This window comes from Anguilla anguilla, unplaced genomic scaffold (genome assembly GCF_013347855.1).
Source record: "Anguilla anguilla isolate fAngAng1 unplaced genomic scaffold, fAngAng1.pri scaffold_127_arrow_ctg1, whole genome shotgun sequence".
NCBI classification, from domain to species: Eukaryota; Metazoa; Chordata; class Actinopteri; order Anguilliformes; family Anguillidae; genus Anguilla; species Anguilla anguilla.
In genome coordinates this window covers 37,863-65,285 of record NW_023312658.1, presented here as the reverse complement: position 1 = coordinate 65,285, position 27,423 = coordinate 37,863, and the positions used below count along the sequence as shown (strand labels likewise).

General features: G+C 40.5%; 1 pseudogene; it reads right to left on the bottom strand.

Moving 5' to 3' along the window:
- Nucleotides 1-236: 236 nt before the first annotated feature.
- LOC118219421 lies at nt 237-26,267 on the bottom strand (annotated as a pseudogene).
- Between the last annotated feature and the right edge of the window lie 1,156 nt (nt 26,268-27,423).

Here is a 27,423-nt window from a genome sequence, read left to right as displayed (position 1 = left end):
ATTTTCTGTGAAGGGAAAAAGACAGGAAGAGAGTCAGAGTGAGAGATGGACAGAGAGAGAGAGAGAGAGATAGGGGGTGAGAGGGACAGAGGGACAGGGGGAGGGAGGAGTCAGTTATGAGTCAACAGCTGCACCAACAAGGTTGCCTTGTTCAAGCATACTGCACATTTTTTTAATGACTTATTCTCTCCCTGATCATTTTGAAGCTCATAGTACATCATAATTGTATGACATGAATCTATTCAAACACATCATATATTCATTCCACTGATATCTGCCTGCCTCTGGTCTTTTTTCCCAGCTGTCTCTAATTGGAGGAATCCCTCTTCCCTCACCTTGAGAAAGTCCTTGAATTCTGGCTCCTGGTCAGTCTTGAGCTGCAGCAGGGCAGCGCCATTGAGCTGGCAGCTACAGAAGCGGATGTAGGCCTGCATGTGGGAGAGCTCAGAGGCCAGGATATCTCCAATCATCTGCACAGGCATTCTCTCACCACCGGTCTTCTTCCTCACCCGCAAGGCTCTACCACACACACAAACACAAATGCATGAACGCACGCACGCACAAACACACATGCACAAGAACACGCACTCAAAATCAATGCCCCTGGCAACCAATTCCTGCCACTACCAGAATCTATCATTCTAATATGCATCAGTCATAAAGTTTGTTAATGGTTCTCTGTCTCTATACAAATGTAAGGGAACATTTATTTCCCATTTATTTCCCAGAGGTTTTCTTACATACTGCTAAATAAAAGTATAAATACCTTCATGACATATGCATAACTGTAAATTTTATGGACAAAAGATTCAACACTAGTAAAGCCACTGCTCCTGCTAACATAACAATAACATTGCTGCTGTTGACAGCATCCGAGATGCAGTTTACAACTGACTGGGGGCAGTAAATGTCTTGGTTTTTCCTTGGGATGTTAGTGGAGAGAGGCCTTCAGGTTCACGTACTTGTGCAGCTTGGTGTTGGACATAATGAGCTCCTTCCAGTTGACGAATATCATATTTAGCTCTGCCTCGGTCAGACGACCCGACTCAGACATGGGCTTATAAAAGACCTGAAGAATACAAACAACAAAAACATTACAGTACCAGGGGTGCATTAGTAAAGGAAAATAAAAAGCACCAAGCAATTCAGCCCCTTCCCCTAAAACCACTGTAGCCCATTACAAAATCGAATACTCTCACAGTCATAAATGCTGATCGAATATCCAGGAAAATGTAAACACCAACATCACCTCAGGAAGTTTTAATGTAATGAGACCACCTCTTACCACAAGACTAACAGCAACACTTTTAATTAAAGCCGCAAGCGGCGTTGGGAGGGGTCCAAGCATTGGCACCATCGCGCCCCCTATGGAGCGATTTTAAAATGGCTTTGTTCTCATGATCATATGCCTTCACCCAACATATCTACTGAATATCATGATGATCGTATGAAATATTGATGACTCATGGCCAATTTTGTGCTAAGAGACGCTGTCGGATAACTTAGTTACGTCGCCATGGATATGTCCTGGCCGCTTCCCGTAAAGGCCTTTACTATGTCGTATCACTTAGATGGCATGTCGTAACACTTAGATGGTCCGGCGTGTCTGCACAGCTGCAGTGTTTCTGCGCCGCAACTAAAAAATCGTGACAACACTAGTGTGACGCCTATCAAAATTTTGACTTTGATACTGATACCAGGTTTAGTATTACGATACTCAATACTGTAATGATACTTGAAACTTAAACGATGCTAATTCGATACTCGGTACCTAACGATACTGAAATGACCTTAATAGATCAGAAACGTAATGTCCACAAGGGTTGACCTCATTTTCGAATTCATGGTTTATTAACAACCTGGTTCATTAACAACCTTTAAGTTGAAGCCTCTTCAACATATTAATATGCATAGGCCTATAGTGTTACAACACTGAACAATAGAAAAATATGTTAAATATATAAAAAAATTAAACAGTTGTAAAGTAAATAATCTTTAAAACAGGTCTTTCACCTTTAAATAGATTTAAAAACAGCATATTTTAATAACAATACAGCATCTATCTATAATAAAATATTTCCAAATTGGAACACCTATTGCTCCTGAAGTGAACTGAGTCAAAGCTTGCGCTGTATCAAGGAGCTGAGTGCACAAGCGCAAGTCACCTCACTTGGCAACCTTAGTTGCTACTGCCTTCTAGCGAAGATTCTGACAAATTACACTTTTCATCCTCTCAATCAGTAATGCGGGAGACAATTTCCCCTGGCTTTTACATTTGACACAAAACTACCGAAAAAGTGCTGAAGTTTCGGAATACCGTGCAACTCTACGTCAGACACATATTCCAATCCATTGCTCAGTTTAGCAGAGAATGCACATTTCAGAGCGCCTCAGAGACAGATACGATAATAATACATATTTCGTATAGCCTAAGAAATACGACATTAAAAAACCGAAACAAAAAACGAAAAATCAACTCGACATCCCTGCAAGCATGCGTGCTGCGCGAAGAATACCTTATTATTTATTTAGACATTGGCAGACTACAGGATTTGCGTCTTTTGTTTATATTCAATAGTAATTGCAGCGAGAAACTGCAGCTGTAGACACAAGAAAGTTTGTTATTTTATGGTAGCAACGGAATGAAGCGGACTACATATATAGACTATATTTACCGTCATTGTTTTATTATAGCCTACCAGCGTGTGATCACTCTAGTCATCACTGTTCCGTGGGTCACAAAAACTACAGTAACGCTTACATTGCAGTGTGAAATATCCACATTATATAATACCACTAACCTATTTAAAGACACCCAATTTCAAAAAGAACGTATATAACCGAAATATTTTGAGCAGTAATACTTACATAGCAACATGACATTTTATCTGTGTTTAGTAGGCTAGTATAGAGACAGAAAATCAATGACAAAGTCCTATCCGCTTCTGTTTTGCGTCAGAAAACGATGTCAGATTGGTCTATCAGCAAAGAAATGGCTTAGCTATGCCCCGAAGTCCTCAATAATAATAGTACTCTCCAAGAAATTATGAAAATCGTTGACAACGTTTCGTTAGGTGCATCGTCTTTAATGCTACGCCACAGTGAATGCGCAAGTGAATGCGATAAGAAAATGTTCCGTTACGCTGAACTATAAAACGCTATTCCAAATGCAAAATCAGACATGTTATACATGTTAGAAAGCTTATACTCTCACCTACTGAATAAATGAACTGTCAATCAAGCCAAATTGTACTAAAAACGGCGACAATGCCGTAAGCAACAGGAATCACAAACGGATTGTCCAAGACAATATATGAACACTCATTCGCAAAAGGGACATCTCTACGCGTAAAACCGATGGTAAGATTGTATATTTATATAATGTTTAGTCCCAGATATTGACTGTAGAATGACATGGTATAATTAAAGGAGTACCATGGTGATTTTCACACTTTCTCGGTTTTATGTGCTATTTGCACAATAGGCATTGAAGAAACACAATGAGCAAAGTATTAAATATGTCCGTTCTGTATTTTTTGAGAAATATGCGTTTTAAATTCATCGTCCTATTTTCAACCGGTTGAGAAAGTTGTCATTTTGCTACGTCACGAATACAGTAACCACTCCCATTTCCACACCCCGTAAAGAAATCTGACAGGGCACACCGTCCTGCTGTTCAGACAATGCAAATATTTGACTAACGTTAGGTTCACTTATATTAGAGTGCCTTTAGATTATTTCTGGTTATATTCATTTAGCTAGCTAGCTAACGTTACCTAGCTAGCTAAGAGGTTTGCTTTCATAAGGCAATGTTATCGATAACGTTAGCTTGCTAGTTTGCTTTTATGAGGACGTTATAGTTGTGCTTTTATCTTAACTTGGCTAGCTAGATAGCAAAAATTATAATTGGATATAAGTCAACGTCCTTACCTTAGCTATCTATCGATACTTGATATACTGCTAAGCTAGCTAGCTTGTGAAAATTCAGTCTCCCAAAGAGAGAGCATATCATGGGGGTAGCTATGGTAACGGGGCACGGTCTGTCAATCATAGCTAACTGACGGTTCTCATTACCACGCCCAGACGGTTCGGGTGAATTTTTATAGTGGGAAATTTAGGCTTAGAAAAATACGTTTTAAAGTACATTGAAATGACTGAAGAATAAAAAAATTATGCACATTTGTTTTGTTGTTGCCTGAAGACAACTGGGAAGTGTCACGTTCAACCACCATGGTACTCCTTTAAAAAAAAATTGTCTTGTTTATTTCGTTATTCAGTGAGCAGCGTTGTCACTGCTGTATTGGCATATTTTAGGGCTAATGTCGGGTTTATCTTGTTGCTACGGAATATTGCATTACATTACATTACAGGCATTTGGCAGACGCTCCTATCCAGAGCGACGTACAACAAAGTGTTTAACCATAACCAGGAACAAGTGTGTTGAAAACCCTAGAGGGCAGTAGCCTACCGTTCCAAGTGCAGGGAACAACCGCATAATTCAACTTGGACCCTGTAGGTTAAACTGATTAACACTAACACAAACAAGACAGCAGCAACAACGCAGTCTATGCAAAAATACAAGCAATAGTTAAGACGAGTTAAGTCACCTACGAAAACAACTACCTAGTTACAACCCTAAGCTTACAGCCAATGTAGAGATTAAATTGAGAATACGATTTCTCTCAGCATAATGACGGATTTAAAGACTAAACGAACTCACCCGATATTGTCTTCAAATGGACCGTATTATTTATTTAGACATTGGCAGACTACAGCATAAATTGTGTCTTTTGTTTATATTCAATATTAGTACTTGCAGTGAGAAACTGCAGCTGTAGGTCGTTATGTTATGGTAGCAACGGAACGAAGCGGACTATGTATGTATTAGGCTACCGTCATTGTTTCTTTATACCAGCGTGTTTTCGCGCGTTTGCACAGAAACTCAGAACCTATAAATAAAATGGTTTAGCTATTTCTCACCATAATGACAGATTTAAAGACTGAACGAACTCATCCGATATTGTCTTCAAATGGATCCATGCCAAAGGAAAGTAATGATTCATCCTGCCAAATCTTTACCGTAACGTATTATTTATTTAGACATGGGCAGAGTACAGCATAAATTGCGTCTTTTGTTTATATTCAATATTAGTAATTGCAGCTAGAAACTGCAGCTGTAGACACAAGATAGTGTGTTATGTTATGGTAGCAACGGAACGAAGCGGACTATATATATATTATCGTCATTGTTTTATTATACGAGCGTGTTTTCGCGCATTTGCACAGAAACTCTATCAATGAAATGGTTTAGCTATTTCTTTGCATAATGACAGATTCAATGACTAAACAAACTCACCCGATACTGTCTTCAAATGGATCCAGGCTCAAGAAAAGTAATTATTCATCCTCTCAAAAAGCTTTTACTAAAACACTTTTGGTAGCCTAGCATGCATTCTGGCTGGCACTGTCTTCTATTGCCTCCCCGACGTTCAGACTCTCCCCTCACAGATAAAAACTAGACCCTACAGTGTCGGATTACTTGCGTCGCCATGGATGTCGCTTGCCGTAAAAAAGTTTACTAGATGTCGTAACACTTTAGATTTGGAGATCCAGCTCTTCCGCACCCCACCTAATAATAAATTCCAAATGGCGGGAAAACAATATGGCGGACATACGTGGTCCCAATGGCAAAGTTGTAGATCACATTTATATGCATCGGTCGATTAAGTTTTGTGTTGATCTGACTTACGGTGTGGGAGTTATGACCTTTTAAAGTATGACCCTTTGTTATAGCGCCACCATCTAGCCGACATAGGTGATTTTTCGTGCCTGAGTAGTGGGGGGCCATAGGAACCCACCTACTAAATTTGGTTGGTCTACAACTTATGGTTGCTGAGCCTCAGACATTTCAGCGGAGAAAACTGCCACGCCCCAACTAAAAAGTTGTAGAGCACGTTCAGATGCACAGGTCGATGAAGTTTTGTGTTGATCTAACGTATGGTGTCGGAGTTATGGCCTTAAACGCATAACCCTTTGTTATAGCGCCACCATCTGGCCGACATAGGTGATTTTTAGTGCCTGAGTAGTGGGAGGCCATAGGAACCCACCTGCCAAATGTGGTTGCTCTAGGACTTATGGTTGCTGAGCCTCAGACACTTTTAGCGGAGAAAAATAAGAACAATAATCCTAACAGATACAATAGGGTTCCACCAGCTTTGCTGCTTGGACCCCTCATAATAATCCGAACAGATACAATAGGGTTCCACCAGCTTCGCTGCTTGGACCCCTAATAATAATCCAAACAGATACAATAGGGTTCCACCAGCTTCGCTGCTTGGACCCTAATAATCCTAACAAAAACAATAGGGTTCCACCAGCTTCACTGCTTGGACCCCTAATAATCCTAACAGATACAATAGGGTTCCACCAGCTTCGCTTGGACCCCTAATAATAATAATCCTAACAAATACAATAGGGTTCCACCAGCTTCGCTGCTTGGACCCCTAATAATAATCCTAACAAATACAATAGGGTTCCACCAGCTTCGCTGCTTGGACCCCTAATAATAATAATCCTAACAGATACAATAGGGTTCCACCAGCTTCACTGCTTGGACCCCTAATTATAACAACCATAACTGACAATTGCAACTGGTGGCTGGATTCAAGCATTTCTACATAAATAAATTCAAGTGTTATTTGTAGTACAAATACATTGGTCTGTTCAGTTCTGTGACTACTGAATTTGAAAAGCATGAACATGCATTTAATTTTTGACTGAGTCAAGGTTCATGACTGATATTAAGGACAGTTATGACATCATTGTTCATGACAAAGGACAAGTGTGGACTGAATCCCAGACCGGGTTGCCCCATACCTCCAGTACAAGCTGCAGGTCGCCCATGTAGCGGTCCTCAGTCTCGATCAGCTCATGGATGTAGCCCTGCCTCTTCCGCTCCAGTGGACTCATGGTGTCCAGGCTCAGCAGGTCAGCGCACCCTAAAGGTGGGACAGCCAGCATCATCACCGTGAGAGAGATCCCATAGTCACGTGCTTTCATGGAAACACCCAGAAACCCTTTCTTTTTTTTTGGGGCTGAGAAGGTTCGGCAACTGCTGCACAGAGCTGTTCCGAAAATGTAGCCATAGCCTCTGTTAGACAGTGTATATCACTACCTATCTGCCATTAGATGGTGTTAATCTGAGCACATGCACACTACACACACAAACACTTGTGAATGAGAGCACTCTGAAATGCTGAAAGAAAAATCCTTACCTAGCAAGGGAGGCCCCAGCTTCACCCTGGTCCAGGAGCACACTGGAGCCCATATTCATCCACCCTGTCCCAACGCTTCAAAAACCGAAGCCTCTTTTCTCCCTCTAAGCTCACCCCCCCCCCGCAATCACTAGCTTGGTACAATGTCATCTGTGCTTGCTATTTGCTTATACAATACTTATAGTAAAATCTATTATTGTCAAAATAGTTCTGATTGATGTCATACATGCCAATGTAGCAGGACACGCTGCTCAACAATTCTCATTCAAGAGATTCATGAAATGTCTTAAAAACATATATAGCTCTAAATTACAACATTAACACACACACACACACACACACACACATATACATACATGTATAGGGCTCCCTTAAAAAGCATACAAAATTTGGAAACTGAATCTAATTAAACATTTACTGTGCCTAAGCTGAAGTAATTCAATTGTCTGGACAAGGATGGTATAGTAAAGTTCAGGGCCATGATTAATGTAGTGTGTATAAATGTTACGAACTTAGGAAGTCACTAAACACAAAAATTGGAGGGATTCATTTGTCCTCAGTGTCACATGGTGACTGTCATGTTGACTGTTCTACTGGTGTTTAGCAAACATGAAGGTTATTCCTCTAAATACACCAACTACCCACACAAGGCCCTCCCATGGTGTCCCACATAGTAAACACTGAATAAGAGAAGGTCAGTTATTTTCAAACCAAAACTTTATTTTTGCAATCTATATACATTTACTTATAGTTAGGGTGACCAGTTTGTCTCCACCATGTGACTTGCAGGGACTTAAACTTATTTCAAAAAATATTTCAATGGTTATCCTCAGGGGTCCCTATATGCACTCCAACAGCACAGTCAATCATACAATTTAATTTCTAATTGAGACATTTCTAAGAAGAATTAGTTGATCTGATACAGGGAAAGTCAGGTAGGAGAGTGAACATGGGTGGAAGCTGATATGCTACGAATAGCATGTCTCTGAATCAGTGGTCCACACTCATGGTCCTGGAGAAGTGCATTTTCACTCAGCACTTGAGTAGTACAGCATTGGATCAGTTAAAGCAGTTGATTTCACAGTTGCCTCAGGTCACCTGGGTATGAATTGGTCGCTGATCTTAAGGAAAAAACAAAAACCAGCAGACTTTGCGGCTCTCCAGGACCAGGATTGAGTGTCACTTTAGTAAAAAGAACAATGCAACCATGCAAATCAGTGTCCAATCTTTTCTGAAAAGGGCTGCTATGGGCGCAGGTTTTTCTTTTAGCCCAGCACTAAGGCACCTGATTCTGCCTAAAGTCTATGATCAGTTAAATAGTTGAACCATTAATTAATTTTTATTATTTTACTTTTTAGTGCAAGTAAAATGTTATATAACTGCATGTAATATGCTCTCTGTGGGCATTTCCCACTGCTTCTAAAATAACTATCATGTGCAACACATATGGCAGCATATCCATGGTAGAAAGTAATCAAACTGAATTTAACACGTGAGTGTCGCTCGTAAACATCGCAGTCAATCATTGATAACTGTTTGAAAAGGAGGTTGATAAAGAAGATCTTGCAACCTATAGCTAGCGGAGGACTGAAGTACCATGCGAGAAAACAAGAGGAGACAAACTGGTGTCCCTACTTACAGTATATAATGAGGCACATTTTTTAATAATTTGATAATAACAGATTTAGAACTACATCTGAAAGAAATCAAATAAGGCAAGCTAGCAAACTCAGAAAAGGACTTTTCCGAACACAAAAAACTGGCATCAGGCTAATTGCATAGAATCCGATCATGTGATAATTGTAAGAAATTGAGTCACCAAAAACACTCATGCCATCAAGACATCAGCAAATAGCAACTTGGTATAAACAATGCAAATGTGTACAGTACTGTCAATGAAGTACAGTACACTACTGTACTGTGAATGTAAGCAATATAGCAGCCAAACCAATTATATAATCTAATAACAAATGTACAACTTTGTAGTAGTAATTTTAATTCTTTTAACAGTTTAAGCTCTGTTGCCTGTACTCAGGATCATACAACTACAGTTAAGCATTTGTTTTAGATCTACCATTGATAAACTTTTACTTTTTTTTCTTTTACTCTTGCTGTCTTTAGAGAAAGGGACTGCTATATCAGCTTATCTAATTTTGTACTATTTTATACAGTGCAAAGGTATAAATTTAAATTAATGAATTTAATTTAATTTAATGAATTTGATTATATATGGCTTTGAGAAAGTCTCAGTCATAGTATATGAAATGAAATGGTCTAAGAATTTGAAGGCTCTGCATATAAAGCAACCCATGCATGTTTGTAAAGGATTTGGGTTCTAGAAAGCGCCCTCTAAAACGAGGGTCATGCTGATCCTTTTCTTGCCCTGCTCTAATGCAAGTTAGATCACTAAATCCTTGCAACCTTCAATTTTTCTCTGTGGTATGACCTGTGGTAACCCCAGACACCAACAATGCCTTGACATTCTCTTCAGGCAGAAGAATATAAAAAAATAATCTTTGAAGGTTCTTTTGGGAAGTCATTGTACACAGAGATAAAGTTTTTATAAGGTCAAAAAAAATCTATAACAGCAGGAAGCAAGGACTATTCAATACACTACAGTACCATCACAAGGACAGGGCTGTCAGTGTATGTTTTCACTGGATACAACTGCAAGGGTTTTCAAGTCCCTTTACTACTTTTGTTTGAACAAGTTAGAATAAATGGTTAATAATTAAGGGAAAGGCTGATTTCAAAATATATTATATTACATTTGAGAGACTCTTGCATGAATAAGTCTGGGATCAATACACTATTATTTACAATAAAAGAGAAACAACAAATTTCTGATACCTTTAATATTAAAGAACCTTTTTCCGTTTTGATGTTAGTTCTATATGCGTGGTGGTTCTCAGATTCGGTCCTGGAGGACCCTTGTGTATGCTGGTTTTTGTGATGGCAAATCTCTTGCTAAATTAAGGTTGCTGTACAATTGTTTAAATTCTTACATAATTTTTCCCTAGGTTTGGCTCTTTATCTTTGCTTTGTCTTTGATTTTTCACTATCTACCAAATGGATAGTTTTAGCATGCAATTATCCACACTTTCACTAGGACCCTATTGGTTCACCTCAGCTCCATCCATCCATTATCTATACCCACTTAATTTAATTCCTGAGCAGGGTCGCAGGGGGTGCTGGAGCCTATCCCAGCGTGCATTGGGCGAGAGGCAGGAATACCCCCTGGACAGGCCGCCAATCTATCGCTGGGCACACACACTATTCACTCTCACACTTATACAGGTGGGCAATTTAGAGTCTACCTGTATGTCTTTGGACTGTGGGAGGAAACCGGAATACCCAGAGGAAACCCACGTGGACACGGGGAGAACATAGAAAGGCCCCAAGCCGAGATTCAAATCCATGACCTTCTTGCTGTGAGGTGACAGTGCTACCCACTGCACCACCGTAGCACGGTAAGCAAAATGTGAATATGGGACTATCATTCTTCATGACAAGCATAGCTCTTTCTGACATAATGAGGCTTAAGGGGGAAAAAAATCTCTCAAATAATGAAAAAAGAACAGTTTGTCACAATTCCGGGATTGCAATTGGAATTGAAAACCAGCATACATAGGGGTCCCCCAGGACCAAGTTTGAGAACCAGCGCAGATTTAGCGCCAGATTGGAGAATAGTAATTTGTGAGGATAAATCAGGGTCAACAGGATAAAACCGGATTGAAAAAAGTCTTATTAGGTATGTGTCAAAGACCAGATGTACTGCAAAACTTTTTAAAAAATGAATGAATTAGGTGACATTTTGAAGTGTTACTGAAATAGTTTTGTTTTAATTTAATTGTATGGGATTGACATATCCTGGGCAAGTATTTGTTGATCTCACATATGAAAAGGGAAGGTAATTAATTGAAGAATTTTACTGTACTATTGTAGTCTATGTTCACAATTAATGCAGATCAATAGAAACAAAATGGTAACACAAGCATTCTTTTTTAAATGATCTTTTGCATAATTTACTCAAGATAAACCGTTATTGAAAACCAATGTAAGGCAGCATATACAGTAAAATGCATTGGCATACTCCAAAACACACTTTAAAGAGCATTTGTCACAGCAAAAATCTGCAAAGAGGCTACCCTAAAATACTTGACTACCCCCAAAAAGATGCATATGCCATATAACTGCACATACATCCCACATTAAATTGCATCCCAAAATAACATTCTATTAATCAGAATATATTTTCATAGGTCAGACTGATTTATATCGCCCAATATGGCCTGCAGACCTGGGTCAAATACGTATTTGTTTTCGATTCAAATACTTTTCTACGTTTTACTGATCTTGTCCGGTGTATTGGAACCAATTAAATACTCTCAAAAAGTGCAAACCCCGCATTCTGGTCATATTGGCAGGCTCAATTACACCAGAAAAGATCAACAGAGCACAGAAAAGTATTTGAATCCAAAACAAATACGTATTTGACCCAGGTCTGATTGGAACCAAAAAAATACTCTCAAAAAGGTCATATTGGCAGGCTCAATTACACCAGGCAAGATCAATAGAGCACAGAAAAGTATTTGAATCCAAAACAAATATGTATTTGACCCAGGTCTGCTGGCCCGCGATGCAGCCAGTACAGTGAAGATCATACCAATCAGTAGTACTACTGTAGCAGGACAGGGGTTAAAGATAGTGGGTTTTTATGTGACTGAGCTCCCCCCTCGGAAAAAATTAATGAAGCAAAAGGGAAAGTCTATCACAAGAGTGAAAGTGTGTAAAGAAAGAATTAGAGGCAAGGCTGAAAGGAGTGAGATTTCACAGAAAGACCCACTATCCTATACTGCCAAGCAACTGCACAGAAACAACTGCTAAAAGGAAGCTAATCCAACTGGGTCTACTGCAGACACAGGATGTAAGAATCTCAGCCACTCTCAGACAGATGTTTCATCTTTCAGCTTTCTGCCATCTTTAACTTTCCATCTTTATTTTGTTGTCTTTGTAGAACTTTTGTCCGAAAGAATAAATATTTCTACTCTATCCATACTGGTCACTCCACCTGTATCCTTATTAGTACTCCTCTCCGCCCACCATTTTTTATCACATTGCGGAAATGAAATGGAACGAGAAACTAGATAGGAATTTAAACTTGTGAATCATTTCTACTTGGCGCTTGATGCTTTTAAACTTTATTTTCCTGTTTACTTAAAAATGAATCCAAGTAAAAAATGTCTATTTCAAAACTGTGTTCAAAACAAAATGTTTTCTAAATAACAGATGGAATGCAACACACTACTCGTCACCAGAAAGATGATAAAAGACTTTCTTTAATATTGTTAAATTGAGAAAGACTTTTATTTACATTCATTTCTCTCTAAGGAGTGGCTGAAATTTTTATATCCAATTCCTTTTCATTTTTTCAGGCACTTGGTAGAAGAGGGAGGTAGCACAAGAATATTATTTGTTCCACTACAGTGACAGCAGGACTCTTGAGTCAAGGGCTGTCCTGTTGCTGGGGTAAAAAGAAATTTGATGATGTTGATCTAGAGTAGCCTCTCTGCTGTGGGCACCAATTTTAAACAGTACATTACACATTATAAATGATAGTCAAAAGGGTACGGGGGCTCAAACTACATACCCTGTTAGGCCAGCGACAGACCCTTCTTGACAACCTTCTGCAAACTACCCTAGGCTCCTCAGGTTAGACAGGTAACAATGCTCACTCAGGTACATGGAGTTGTAAGTGCAGATAATAAGTGTGAGTACAGAAAGACAACACAAAACTAAGTGAGATGAGGAGAAACCCAGAGAGCTCAGCCAGGCGAGCAGCCTATCAAGCGAGCGAGCGTGCGTTAATAAAAGGCAGGGCCCACGGCAGGTGTCTGGGGCTGCGTCCTGCCCCCTAGCAGGAAAGTGGGTCTCTGAGTAGGAGAAGAGGAGGAGGCTATGCCACCATCCTACAGAAAAATGACAAGAGATGAAGGGACAGAGGGGGGTAAAGAATAAAGGAAAGAAATTAAAGGAAAAAGAGCATGAGGAGGGAGATGGAAAGAAGGAAGGAAAGAGATGGCATTAATAAGCGATCCTAGGGGGAGACCACCTCAGCTCATTTGGGAGCACAACCAAAATGTGAGTATGTTCTATCACAACAAGGTCTACAGTGTTCTCACCATGTGTAACAGAAAATTTTTGGAAAGGTATAATGTATGTTTGGAAAAGTATAAAGTAGTTTGTTTGATCAAATTTTCAGTAATGCCCTGCATTGCACCATTTGGTTTTATAGTTTTTTAATGTACATTGTTCCTTGGTTATTATTTTATTAGTATGCTTTCATGTAGTTGCATCTGCATTTCTTTCCACTAAGCAGTGCTGGTGTGCACTGTAGAGAATAACGAAGCACTTTACTCTGCCCCAGGACCAGGTCCACTGAGAATAAACATAAAATGGATTCATTCAAACTTACTTTGCAGAAAACCCCATTTTAAAATTTCATTAATATAAATTAGCCATAACCTCTGTGGGCTTGGCTTTGTTGACTTACGTGTTGCTTGATAATTGCCAGTGGCAGAAAGAATGGCAGAAGCTACAGTGACGGAGTTTCACTTACACTGCTGGCTGGGGTCAGACTCTGTGGTCATCTTGATGTAGTTGGTGGGGAATAGGCCTGTGACACCATTGAGCTCTCCTTTCCACCAATCGGCATCATCCTTCTCCAGCACGTTGATCAGCTGACCCTTGGAGAAGCTCATCTCATCTTCATTGGCTGCCTGTGTAGTCATACATGGCGATGACCTGGCAGACTGGAGGGGTGGAGTGAGGGGGGAGATATGCAGAGCATAAGGTTTTTTTAATGTGATCTAAATGGCCGCTCGTAGGGTTGTGGGGCATGCCACTTACTCGGGACAGGAGCTGGTGTGGACTTCCCACTGTTGGGGCCTAAGACTTTGACGTGAGAGGCTGGGAACCATCCCTTCTGCCGCTTTTTACCCCTTGCCTGCAAAAAGGGAACATTAGACACCTCCACACTGTTCATATCCAAGGGACCACCAGGTTACTGAGGTTTACTCTATCAAGAATGATCACAGAACAGAAATGGGCAAATTCTTATTTAAACCAAAATAATTTTTGGATGAAAATCAACTCACCAGTGTGCTCCAGATTTAAACCAGTAAGCAAATTAATTAACATCCACTAAAATGTCAGCCCAGCCCTCCAGGACTGGTATTTGACCAAAATTAATGACCCCTGCTACTAAACTCACTGACCTGCAGTTCCCCCTGCCACCAGCCGGTGGGGTTCTTGGCGAGAATGAGGATGACCTGTCCAGGAGTGAGGCTCAGCTGCTCCGTACCCGTGGCCGTGTAGGGAGCTGTCACCTGGGCAATCACTGACAGCCAATCCCAGAGGGGCATCAGTTAACTTAAGATTCAGACTATTAATATAAATGCATTTCTATCTAACACTGGAGTACATCAATGTGTGTGTTCTGCTCCGTATCACTGTTGTCGCAGTGTGAAGCTGTGGTGTGTCAGCAGTGGGATCACCCATTCTAGCGGTTCTTACCTGGCTTTTTGCTGAGAGTTCCAGCTTTGCCAGTGTTGTCTGAGGCCTGAGGCAAAGAGATAAACAGGAATGAGCTATAGTCTCATCAAGGGAACAGTGGCCACCTGTTGCTGAAAACTTCTCTCTGAAGTCTCTGAATATACATTGCGTTTACATCAGTCTCCTTTGGCCTGACGTAGTTAGAGGGGAAGAGTCCGCTCCTCTCCCCGATACTGCCCCTCCACCACTCCCCCTCTCTCTCCGTCACCAGGATGGTGTCCCCCTCATTGAAGGTCAGGTCTCCAGGCTCAGGGCTGTTATAGGTGTACAGGGCCACATACTCTGATTGGAAAAAGTGAATATATTAGTGAGGATCGCTGCACTTTATACATAACAGTGTGTCACATACTCCGATTAGACAGAATAAATAAACGAAGGAGGATCTCAACACTTAATACACACCAGTGTGTCACATGCTCAGAGGAATACAACACAAAGACAAGGGTAAATTGGTTCTGATGGCAGGTTGTATTTCAAGGACAATGTTGGTTGCTGGTAGGGGATTATTAAAAGCCAGTGTTGACAGGAATAATAAGAATAATAATAAGATTAAGGGTGGAGACAGCATCAAGAAATCACCAAACAGCTTTTACACTTCCAAATATTACATCTAATGTAGCATAAATGTACAATAATTAAAATTAAGTTAAACTGAACAATAAAATGTTCTTTTGCCAGCTAACTGCAAGTTTGAAGAATTTAATAAGTGCAATAATAAGTATCAAGTTGGTTCCATAATTGGAAATTTACTCAAATAAGAAGATTGATCAAAAATTAAAGGATGATATTTTACTGTAAGCATGAAGTATTTACAAATACGACTTTGAGCCTGGCCCGTCACTTCATGTCTTACCTTCTTGCTGGCCAGTGTCTGCTGTGTCAAATCCATCTACAGAGGAATATATTGCCCTGAAATTGATACAGAAAAAGTAAACTCATTAAAATTTCTGAGATATGAACAAGAAAAAGTCTGAAATGTTTGTAATTTTGAAAGTGATGGAAATTACATCTAAAGAATCGGGATCCATCTTAATTGTTTGGACCCTAGAAATACATTTCAGTCACCTTATTATTTACAGGCATGTAATCATTTTGTTGCAATAACCCTTTATAAATTAATTAAGCATCAAACTATAGGTAATTGGAATCTCTTTGCAACCTTTTTTTTTTTAATTGCATATTAGCTTTCTGAAAGATAAATATCAGGGATCTGGTCTTTAGCTGTTTTGGCAAACCCATTTTGTTGTGGCCTTTCTTTATATCAAACAGTTAACTGAGAGACCCAGTTTAAATTCCCCCTCCAACTGCAGCAAATCTCTAAACTCAGTACACTGGCTTCCTGGCTAACTAAAAATACATTTAAACTATTGCTTTTGCATCTGTAAAATCATTCTGGGACAGTTCCACTCCATTCTGGGCATTTTCAGCGTGTTTAACGTTAGCTACCTTGTGTATGACTAACTTCCCATTCTTGTACTTTGAAAAACATGTTTTTCATGAGATACATATTACTGCAAGAATATTTTTGTCTCTCTGTTAGCCAGTGCAATACCAGCTGCCAGTCAGTGGGATTAGCAGGCACAAGACCTCTTGCTTGGTAGCAAGCTTTGCTGGAATACTAGCAACAAGCTAAGTGAGCTGAGAGCGAGTGTCTGCGTATGTGGTCAGCTAAAAGCTTTTATGTTTTATTTGCAGGTAACACTGTATGAAGCACAAATTTTCAATAGTTTTAGTATACGTACAAATTCCTGTTGACTTTTACATGCTTACACACGAAAATGTAAGATAAAGTTGGCTAAACTGCTTAGTAATATAACTAGCTTCAGTGCTAGCCACAGGCCATATTGTTGTTCACATTAAAAGTGAGGGGTTGTCTTTACTCTGTACTGGAATCGGATCCAGTCATCAGCGTGACGTAAGTTTTGGGGAACCAGCCCTGAACCCCGTTGAGTTCTCCCAGCCACCAGTTCTCCTGCTGCTCCAGCACCGTGATGATGTCATCCTTGGAGAAATTCAGGTGGATGTCTGTCTTGGCTGTCCAGGAGCACAGTGCTTGGGCCTGGACTTTCCCCATAACCTAAGAGAGAGAGAGAGACAGCCATTGAACTCGAAAGATTTACATTTTGGTACTCAGCAACCACTCTGATTTAGGGTGACATACTTATAGAGATTGCATTTTTGTTAGTGGGCTTGCTTCCGGCAAGCCCACTCTTGATATCTTTCATGTTTCTTATTATCTGCACTTTCCACCCAATTTTTCTAGCTCTTACTAGTCCTACAGTTTTTGCATTCAAACTTTTTACACCAAAATGACTGGCTAGTTCCTGACATTGTTGCTCAGATTTTTGAAATATTCAAAACTTTTTGAAATATTTAACTTTTTTTGTGGTCGCTCCATAGAGAGTCAATATAGACGTTTAGTGGGACGTTTAGTAGGATGCATGCACAGGTGGTCACTCACTCACTAGCCTCGTGACCCAGTCTCTTTTTTCACTTCGTTAAACACGGACGTTTAGTACGTCCAACGGCACATTTTTAAGCACAGCTTTATTGCCTAACATTACTTTAGCTAACCCTAACATGTTTGCGTTTCGCCTACTTTAGTTAACCTAGTTAGCGCGTACGAATGCTATCCTGCACTCATGAGTAGGAGCTACGGACACACAGCTACAACCCGCGTACGGATGCTATCCTGCACGCATGAGTAGGAGCTAATAACACACAGCTACAACCACCGATACACATGTATGGACACACGGACGCTACAACCACCGATGTATGGACACACGGAGGACAACAAATAACGTTACAGAGGTGAGGACATGCCATAGCTAGCTAGCTATATAGTTAGCCAAGTTTTACTCATGACACTTTTAGGATATGACTAATCCCTGGAATAATTGCTAATTGCTGATCCCCGGCTGTATGTGTAACGCTACGGTGCCCTGTGGGTCTGGACAGTTTTGTGCTTCTTCTGAGCTATGCACGCTCATTGAAATGCATTGAGGCTTGATTTGAGGACAGTGCCAGTTGGAATTTGAAGCAAGCCCACACAATTCCTTCAGGAATTGTAACCTTTCTAGTTTAACACACAATCCACTTATAAAGCAGGATAGTTACTGAAGTGATGGGATACCTTCATACATGCATGTAAAACACCGCAATCTGAACTGACCTTGGAACTGCAACTGTAGCCTCTGAGTTACAAGCCTAGTTCCCTCACCACTATACTACACTGCCATCCTAGATTAAATCAACTGCCAGGAATCCCAGCCCATTGTGGACAATTTAATACTCCAGGACTTGAGTCCAGCATCTCTGCACTGGTTTTAACGATCAGTTTCAAAAACAACTTGCACTAGGAGCAATACAGGCAGATATGGTCCTTAAATGCACATATAGTGAACAATAAACAGGACACAGCAGTAAATATAACATTAGTTGAAAGTGTAAAATTTGTAAGTATCTAATTCAATGTGGAGAGGCAATGTTGGCAATAGTGGCATTATGGTCCACAACATGCCTTTGTACACCAACAGCACAGCAGTACAGATTTCATCCAATGGAATCAAGAGATAAATAGAGTCTTACAGACAAGTGATGTCAGACTCTGGTGACTGTACTTTCCTACTCCCCTCTGTACCAGTGGTTTGATGTGGCCCTCAGAATTCCCTGTTAGAGACTCAAGAATCAGCAGTGGAGTGGAAGTCACATCTACACATATCCCAGCATGCCTACCTGCCCATGCTCTGTGGTGACTGAGGCTGGGGCGTGGGTGGGTGTGAAGGCAGAGTTCTGTCCCACATTGCTGGGGACACACTGCCCTGTGGAGGCTTCACTCCCCTCTGTCTCCAGTCTGCTGGAGGGGAAAAGAAATACATTATTATTATTATTATTATTATTATTATTATTAATAATAATAATAATAATAATAATAATAATAATAGTATTACTAGTACTGGTAGTATTAGTATAGTTCTTTTCATATATGGCACCCAGTGCACTTCACAATGAGAAAAAGAAACAATAAAAGAATTATTAAGAAGCAAGTACATTTTCTGAAGGAAAAGACCAAAGCAAACAAACTGAAGTACAGGTACTCAAAAAAGGAGAGACTGATGACTGACATTAAAAAGCAAAATTACATAAAAATTTAGTCACAAAGAACAGATAGGTTTTTTTTAATCAATGGTTAAAATGGACAGAGGGCATGTTACTGCTACAGAACTACCGAGTCTTATCTGCCCTCAAAAACTGGTCCGTGGGACAGGGCTTGAAGTACTAAAGACCTTGCACCTGGAGGACCCTGCGCCTGGCACTGACTGGGAAGTTAAGGCATGTTTGGCAGTAGGCGAATTTTCTGGTTTGGCCTGTTGCTCCACGTAGCTTGCAGGGAACCAGCCCATCTTTCCCTGGCGACTTCCATACAGCCATCCTGGCTCCCCCTCAGTCATCTCATCCACCTGCGTGTCATCAGGGGAATGGAAATCAGATGCAACAGAGAGGCCATTTCAAATCAAACGGCCAATGGCTGTGGAAATGGTTTTTAAAAATATTCATAAGAAATTCCATTCCGTGAATTAGTTTCAGAATGTTTGCTGAAAGGTGTGGAGATTCAAATATTGAGCTCAGAATTAAAGACACAATGAACCAGTTCAACCAACTCATAACTCGTTATGGAAACAGCCATTTAATTTGTTAAGCACTCTGTTGATGAGGACTGGGCTTTGGCCTGCTCAAGGAGCTCACGCTTTGGAAAAGGCAAAGGGCACTGAACTCCCAATGTTCTTTCCATATACACAGCAGTACTGCTTTAACATACTGCAGTCTAGCACGCTGATTGCATTGCTCTCTTTAATGGATGAGATACCTGCTAAACTAGCTATGCAAGTCCAGAGCTACATACACAAACATAAAATCACAGTATGGGAGTATGTCCTGTACCTCTATCAGGTCATCAGCCTCGAAGGTTAGTTCATCTGTGTTTCTGGCTACAAAAGGGTAGAGAGCTCTGTAGGTGGTCAGAGCTGCAGACTTCCTGTGTGCCGAAGTGACGGGCCGCAGACCGGCTGAAATAAAAATTCACAGCTGTGTCACTGCACTGCTTCTCCAGCATTACTGAAATATTACATGAGATTTATGTGCGTCACTGTTTAACTGCATTTATGATTATGTTAATTTGTCCAATTACTTTTGAGCCCCTAAAATTGTGTGTGGGGGGGGGGGGGCTATGTATGAAAATGGTTGTAATTCTTACATTGTTCATACAATATTTTTGACAAAACCCTTAAATTAAAGCTGAAAGTCTACACTTAAATCACATCTTGATTGTTTCATTTCAAATCCATTGTGGTGGCATACAGAACCAAAATGATGAAAATTGTGTCACTGTCCAAATACTTATCGACCTGACTGTACATAGAGAGGGATATTACAGTGTTGCAGTGCATAAACACCTCATTACAAAGACGAATGCACATTTTTGAGTTCAGTGGTACAAAAACCATAGGTACTGGTCTACAGAGATGTGGAAAAAGTGATATGGCCAGATGAGTCATCCTCCACCACATTCTCGATAAGTGGGCTAGTGCATGTGTGGTGTACACCAAGAGAACGGTACAGTCCCGATTGATTGACCCCTACAATGAGGGGACCGGTGGCTCTGTTATGCTCTGGGGGGCATTTTCCTGGCATGGTTTGGATCCACTTGTCCCCTAGAGGGAAGGGTCACTGCAAATCATTACCGAGTTATTCTGAGAGCACGTTTATCCTATGATGAAAAATTTCTATTCTGATGAGAGTAGTCTCTTCCAAGATGACAATGCCCCCATCCACAGAGCATGAGGGGTCACTGAATGGTTTGATGAGCATGAAAATGAAGTGACTCATATGCTATAGCCTTTGCAGTCACCTGATCTCAACCTAATTGAACACCTACGGGAGATTTTGGACTGACGGGTTTAAATTTTTATCACCCGGCTGTATGTTACCTGCTCCTAGAGTACTAACTAAATTTGGAGTTTTTATACATCTCGGACACTTTAATTGAATCTATTTACAATCTATGTAATCTATTTCTTCAAATTGAGGTTTGATAGTTACAGTAATGATCCTAAGGTTTGGAAACCCTAAGTTGATATCAAGTTTCAGCTAAACTAATTTAAACATTTTAGAATTTTCCCCAGCAGACCAGTCTGAGAGCTGTTCTAATGTACAGCACTTATGCTTTAGGTTGCTTGGCCCTTATACTGTGTTTTAATTAAGACAATGAGTTATTGTCACCTTTTCTGTCCTCTAGGCGATTGAAAATGGCAGAGAGTTTTTCATGAATTTCTGCTTTGGCACTGTTCTGGTGCTGTTGTTGTTGTTGAGGTTTCTGCTGCCTGGCTGCTTCCTCTTCCTGCTGCTTTCTCTTCCTCTCCTCTTCCTGTCTCCTCTTTTCTTTTGCTTCCTTTCTCTCTTCTTGGTGTCTTCTCTCTTCTTCCTGTTTCCTTTCCTCTTCTCGATGTCTCCGCTTCTCCTCTTCCTGTCTCCTCCTCTCCTCCTCCCGTTTCTTTCTCTCCTCCTCCTGCCTCTTCCGCTCCTCAGCATCCCGGATGGCTGCCTCTTGTGCACGCTGCTTGCGCCTCTCCTCCTCCTCTCGCTCACGCCTCCTTTCCTCTTCCCGCCGCTCCTCTTCTAGCCTCTTTCTCTCCTCCTCTAGCCTCTTCCTCTCCTCTTCTAGCCTCTTTCTTTCCTCCTCTGCCATCCTACGCTCCTCCCGCTGCCTCTCCTCCTCCAGCCTCTGCTCCTCCTGCTTTCTCTGCTCCTCTGCCCTCCTCTCTTCTTCCCTCCTCCTCTCCTCTTCCCTTCGCTCGGCCTCCTCCTTCCTTCGCCGCTCCTCCTCTTCTGCCAATCTACGTTCCTGCTCTGCCCGCTCCAGGGCAGCCCGGAGGCGTGCCTGAGTCTCCCGTGCCTCCTCCTCCCTCTGCTTGGCCTCTCGTTCCTCCTGCAGCCTCCTCTGGCGCTCTTTCATCCTTCTTCAACTTCTCCTTCCATTGGCGCTCCTTCTCCAGCTTGGCTTTCCTGTGCAGACAAGAATGTAACAGCCAATGAGGAATTAACAGAGCACTAAGAATTCCAAGACTCTTCAGACAGTCAAACACCATGAATAACCCTCAAAACCATCAAACCACAGAAAAGGCAATGGTATTCATTCGCTCCTTAGCCATTACTGTCGCTCAGTTTGTGGACATGATGCACATGCTTACCATGTATTCTGTTGTATTCTTGACTTCAAATGCACAACCCTAACCCTTTCAGTTAATTTCCAATGACTGAAAGCACAGTGCTCATTGTACGGTCAATGCTATCCATATGGTGGATTTGTTCTAACCACATGAATGAGGATGTTTACACAGTCAGCTTCCCATGTTCTGACAGGTTGAGGTTTATTGTATTTAGCCACATTAAAGAGTCTGTACTGGGTCAGCAGGAACCATCTAAACCACAAAACAGTTCAAATTAGAGCAATGCAGATTAAAGCAGAACTGTTGCATGTGAGAGCTATATTCATTCTTATTGCATTCATTTTGTACCACATCACAGTGATTCTCATACTGTAACCTAATTAACAGAACGAAAAGCCTGAATATTTTTAATAAAAATTATATTTTACTCTTTACAAAAACATATAATGGATTTAACCAAAACAGCTGATCTTCACTCATTTGCATTTTGGAAAAATGTATCTAAAATAAAAACATCAAAACAACTAGTCTATACTGAAAACTATGTGTAATATTTATTTGAGTTCCCACTAGGAAGGCATCAGAACCAATGAATCACAGCAAAGGTGAATTTATGGAATTGTGCCTCTGGCCACCATTGCAGTATAAAGGAAAATAAAATTTTGCTTATGTTTGTGTATCCACAGTACATCTACAACCTTTTCTTTCCCACTTTAATAATGAGATATTTCAGTGGAAAAATACTGCCATAGAACGAGGTGTCAATGTTTCACCATTATTAAATGGTGATGTCAGGAAAAAAAAGTTTTTTTGGATGGGACAGCTTGCCAGAATTGTTTTTCAGCTTCAGTGAATTAGATGAATGTGTATTTTTCCATCAGTTTTCAATTTTTAGCACCATACATTCTCTGGAAGAACTCGCCAAACTAGGCCACGTGTTTTCCAAACCATTGCTTTGAGAGGTAGCCCGCCCATGGCAATAGCACACTTTGCCATAGGCCAGTATTTATTTAATGTATTCTGATGGAACATCCTAATGGTTTCTGTACCGTTGCTATGTCTTCACATGTATCAGAGTTACCAGATTATGTCAGATAAATTTACTGGAACTGTACTGGAAACAGACTTTACTGGAAATGACTGATATTAGTAATACTGGTAACCCTACAACACAACGAATTCCCGGTTGTTAATGCCTTCCAAAGCACATATTTGTGAGGAACAGCTGATGCAGTGTATCGGAGATGTGCGTTGTGAGTGGGGCTCTATATTACCTGATGGCCTCCTCTTCCTCCTTCCTCTTCTGCTCCAGCTCCTCCTCCCTTCGCCTTTGGATCTCCCGGAGCTTCTCCTCCTTGACTCTGCAGAGTTTGTTGAGGGTGGCCTGCTGTTTGCTCTGGCTCTCCCTGAGCTCCTGAAAAGGAACCGTTTTGACATGACCGTGGTCAGTGCAGGAAGGGGCAGTGCCAATGCCTGTGTTATTAATCCTGATCATGTTTGGTGTGATTGTGAGAAAAAGAAATCTTAATGGTACACAAAGCAGGCTAATAATGCTAAATGGTGTTTTGTTATAAATAACATTTAACTTAAAGCCTCAGTCTAATTAAAACATCATATACAGCTATTCCTGCTACATATGCCGTATACTCAAGTTATACATAACTAACAATCACAGAATATAAAAGTTTATTGGTAAAAATAATGTAAACATGATTTTAAAGCTGTCTGCACAGAGATACAGTAAAGTATATGGTGAACTATAGACATGAGTCATAAAAATCTTTCAAGATAAATTCTTGATAAAGACATTTTAAAAAGTTTAAAAGTTTTGTGAATGAGACATATAAAACTTCCCCATCAAGAGTCACGGCAGTGTACTGAGAAATGACCCATCACACAGTATGAACACTTCCTGGATGTCAACCTCAAGTGACACTATGGACAGGGTTCTGAAGTTCAGGAAGAAACTGGGTGGTGTACCAGCTACAACACTTGCCCAAGATTCAGTGATGACACCTTCTGACTATGCCAGTGGGATGTTGTCAGACTCCCGGTAAGGGTAATGCAGTTGGCCACAGCATTACCCAAGCACGGAATTCCCTCCAAACCAGAATACAATTATACATTTAGGAGGGAGCAGAAATCACAATAAAATCTTTATATCAAGAAAGACTGTCAAAATATTTCCTTTCCCCTCCTTTTCCCCCTCATGTGGTGGTATTGTGAAAAATAAGCATTTTAAAACTGAAAAATGAAAATATTTTTGTGGCTTGGAATATTAGGGGGCTGCTGGTTGGGCTGTCCTGTTAAAGCACTGTTTTACTTCTTTAATACTAAAAACACAAAATCTAGGCCGTACCATAATTGACTGTGACCTGTATACCTTAAGGGTGATGTACGATTGTCACTAGTTTCAGCTGGCTACAAAGACAGCATCTCATCAAACCCCAGCTATCTCTGCTGGTCTACTGGGTGCCCAAAAGCCAGCATGGGAAGCTGTAGTTGGAGGGTTGGTCAAATTATAACCAGTGCATGTTAAAATACTGTTCAGGAGAGGTGTGAAGCATGCCAGTTTAAACATCCTCTAGATGTTCCACTAACCTGACAAACAGTTCTTGCTAATCCTTCCAACAAAAAACTACTAATAAATGCAAAATGTGTTCACATTGAGATACACAATATACAAAATGGTGCTCTTGTGGCGATATAATCATGATGTATACAGAAAAAGCATGTTTTTTAATGATCATATCACTATGATGTACACAGAAATGTCATTGTCAATGTTGTGATGCACACTGTATGGACACTGTATGTTTTTCCACAGAAGCCAGACAAAATCAGATGGTTGAGAGGCCAAAGTAGGAGAAAAGAGACAAAAGAAAATAAAAAAATAAAAAACATAAAATGTTACAAGGAAGGATCCCAATTAAAGTATTACCAAAGAAATATTAATAAAAAATGCATTTAAACAAAGCATGGTCATTTTAAAGTGGAAGTCACAGGCAGAGCGATACCACCGTTGATAAAAAAAAAAACTGGAGGTTGAGAATGAGCATGATACAATGACAGACAGGGAAGGTGAATAAAACAACCTTTATTAGAAGGAAGAGATTGCTAAGACAGCCCAGCAAAGAGAGAAGACCTTGTAGCACGCAGTCATCCATATCCTCAAACTGCAGAGGTAGCAATGGAGGTAGGAGAGAGGGAAAAAGAGAGAAAAATACAGGCCACCAGCAGGAAGTTAAAAGGAGAAAGGGAAAAGTCTGGCAATTATTAGGTGTGAATAGTGTGTGAATAGAGAAGACAGGAGATTTGACAGGTGGGATATCTGGTTTACATGCTTTGTGTAAGTTTATAATTCAGTGCCTGCTGGCCATGGGTGTAGCTAGCAACTGGAAGGGCTTCACAATGGGGCAGAAGCCGCAATACAGGCCAGACGCCACAGTTTCCAGGGCCTGAGAACAGCTCTGCAACAGACAGCTACATAACAACAGCACAAAGTAACCATAATCTTTATACTTATAATCTTTATGACACAGATAAACAACTCTGGTAACATTGCAACTACAGGTTAGTGATCAGAGACACAATAAACGTAGAAATGAAAAATAGGTGCACAGCAGGGATGCGAATAGTATTCCCAATGTATGGCTGTGTGCCATTGCATATTTACGAGCATGCTAGTGGACTGATTGGAACCCATTTATTGTTGGCTTCCACTTTGGACAGAAATGTGTGTCCAAATAAGACCTGGAAGAACACAGGACTGTGCATATTGAGTGTTCAGTGTCATTTACATTCCAGTGTACAGTATACAGGCTCACTGTTAGCTTATTAATTTCAGCAAAACATTCTTTGAGTTATAATATTTCTCAAGTACCACACAGTCACACAAACAACCATATTTGACTTGTACAAACTATGCTGATGATAGTATCAGAAAAAGGTGTCAGAACAAAACAATGAAATGCAAGAAACAGTCATATCCCAGAAATGCAGAGGTGTATTCATGCGATTCCAACTTGAAAAAAGTACACCACACATGTAACTGATACTTTCTTCCCCTGAGGTGAATGACTAGGCTGCAAGTGGGCTCAAGTGTTATGGAGGACCCTTAAGTAAGAATGCTTGATGACCAATCTAGACAGTTCACAGAATTTCTGGCATTGACAACTCTCTGTGTCGGGGGGGGGGGGGGGGGGCACTGTCGATGGGATATAAACTCAACAAAGTTCCATCACTTGGAACTTTCCAAGTGATCAAGTGATCTAAAAATTAGATGGATGTCATCAAAACATAAATTTGTTTCTATGTACACTTTGTCCTCCTTTCAGGTCCTGTGACCCAGTGGCCTCTATGTGAATAGTTTTATTTTGTTCTTTTATTTATATCAAACACTGTCAACTTTCCCACATATTATTTAGCAATAGTGCAAAGATATGGCAATTGTCTAATTTTAATAGTAGTTTGAGTTTTTTTACTTAAAGGTTAGTGTGGCTCCTTTTTAGTTTAATGCATGTATGTTTGCATAAGAGCCAAAAAAAAATTAATTAATTTTTTAAAAATTGACACCCAATGCGCTTGTACATTCTCCACTGCCAATTTGACTGAGTGAAGACATCCATTCTCACCCAGACCGTGTGGTGTCACCAGCCTGCTTCTTTTCACACCACGGCCCACAGCCAAGCTCACATAGGGTTGCACTAGTGGAAGACATGTCATATGCAGCTTTTGGCATGTCATCGAGTGCTCGATCAAGCAGTAGGGGTCGATAGAGAGCGATGAAACGCGAACTCCTAACTGACTGAACCCCGGCAATGCAATTACACCAATTACGTATCGCCCTATAATTAGGGGTCCAAGCAGCGAAGCTGGTGGAACCCTATTGTATTTGTTAGGATTATTAGTGTGGTTGCCTTAGGGCAACTACACTATTATTATTGCACATATTATTATTAGTGTGGTTGCCTTAGGGCAACTACACTATTATTATTGCACATATTATTATTAGTGTGGTTGCCTTAGGGCAACTACACTATTATTATTGCACATATTATTAGTGTGGTTGCCTTAGGGCAACTACACTATTATTATTGCACATATTATTAGTGTGGTTGCCTTAGGGCAACTACACTATTATTATTGCACATATTATTATTCTTTATTATTTATTCCGCCCATTTTTTGGACCGCTACTCCTCCCAGAGTTTTCGCACCACATACACGTGCAATATGTCAAATCGAGCGGCTTGATCGGGAATGGTGTGCTATTACTTTGTGGAAAGATTGGTTGCACGGTTTTT